The sequence below is a fragment of the Arachis hypogaea genome, chromosome 16 (genome assembly GCF_003086295.3).
Source record: "Arachis hypogaea cultivar Tifrunner chromosome 16, arahy.Tifrunner.gnm2.J5K5, whole genome shotgun sequence".
Classification (NCBI taxonomy): Eukaryota; Viridiplantae; Streptophyta; class Magnoliopsida; order Fabales; family Fabaceae; genus Arachis; species Arachis hypogaea.
In genome coordinates, this window is record NC_092051.1 from 128,097,143 (window position 1) to 128,098,732 (window position 1,590).

The 1,590-nt window shown below is 43.1% G+C and overlaps 1 non-coding gene across 1 annotated transcript; it reads right to left on the reverse strand.

Moving 5' to 3' along the window:
- Nucleotides 1–778: 778 nt before the first annotated feature.
- On the reverse strand, nucleotides 779–885 carry LOC112761863 (small nucleolar RNA R71). Its single transcript, XR_003182235.1, has one exon. It is a non-coding gene; the product is annotated as a small nucleolar RNA R71 (small nucleolar RNA).
- Nucleotides 886–1,590: the final 705 nt, after the last annotated feature.

Below are 1,590 nucleotides of genomic sequence, written 5' to 3' on the forward strand. Positions count from 1 at the left end.
ATTTTTTGTGACATCTTTCTAAATTGATAGGCGGATTTCTGGCGAATTAAGAACTATACTTGCAACGTATATATTTTAACAATTTTAATTCGCCAATTTCTGCCGGCATCAATTTTTGGTGCCGTTGCCGAGGAGTTGCAATAGAGTGCTAAAGTTATTAATTAGAATTTATTTATTTGCATTTTATTTTATTTTGCTACTATGAGCTGCATGTTTCTTTTGCTAGATGACGCGTTCACTTCCTGATCCACGCTTGTCAGTATTTGATCCTGAGATTGAAAGAACCATCTCACGAATAAGGCGAGCTCGACGTCGGTTAGTCCTCTCTGAAGGCGGATTTGAAACGCCATCTGAGGAAGAAACCAGCCCCCGTTCTACTGATTCGGTTGATTCATGTGCAGACGACATGGCAGAACCCAGAAGAGTTACTATCCAGGAGGAAGGAGCCCCTGATTTTACAATGCAACCGTTTCAAGCGCATCACCCAGCGGTGGCTACAGATTTTGAAATAAAGACCGCACTACTCAATTTGATGCCCAAGTTTTATGGCTTACCTGCTCAAGAGCCCATCAAGCACCTAAGAGATTTCCAGGCAGCCTGTTCTACTGTCAGGTGTGATGGTGCTGATGAAACTTCAATTCTGCTGAAAGCTTTCCCGTTTTCTCTTGAGGGAAAAGCAAGAGAGTGATACTACACTCAACCCCTAGCAAATGTATCCAACTGGGATACGCTCAGAAAAGAGTTTTTGGAGAAATTCTTTCCATCTGAAGTTACTGATAAACTAAGGAAAGACATTTCCACGATTGTTCAAGATGACAACGAGACTCTCTTTGAATACTGGGAGCGCTTCAATAATCTTCTGGAAGCATGCCCCCACCACAGGATTGACAAGATAGTGTTACTCAGCTATATCACACAGGGCATGAGGCCCCAAGATAAGACCACATTGGAAAGTGCTAGCAATGGGTCTATGAAGAAGTACAAAACCACTGATGAGGCATGGCAATTGATCAGCAACTTAGCTGAATCTACTAGGAACCACAGGCAGAAACAAGGCCGTTCAAAAGCCATTGCAGAAGTATCCTCTAGCAGAGAGACTACTGCTCTAGCTCAGAGTATCTGTGAAATGACCAACTTGCTGAAGCAGATGCAGTTGAATCAATAACAAGTTCAGCAAGCTCAACCTTCTCTAGCACAGCAAAGCCAACAGTTAGTCCCACAAAGAGTCTGCAAAATTTGTGCTGATTATAGCCATTATACTGATGAATGCCCGCAGCTCCAGCAGGAAGACAACATGGTGGCATCCACTCATAACTTCTATAACCGCCCCAACCAAGGGTACAATCAAGGTGGAAATAATAACCATGGATGGCAGGACAATTCTAACCAGAATTGGAGGGACAATAATAACAGAGGAGGCACAGATAATCAGGGAAATCAGAGGTGGAATAATAACAACAACAAGCAGCAGAACCAACCTTACAGAGCACCTCACCTGAGGCAGTCCCAAGGACCACAGAATACCCAACAGCAGACCTCTCAATTTACTCACCCTTCTTCGTCTCCTAATGAAGAGTTACAAAAAATTTT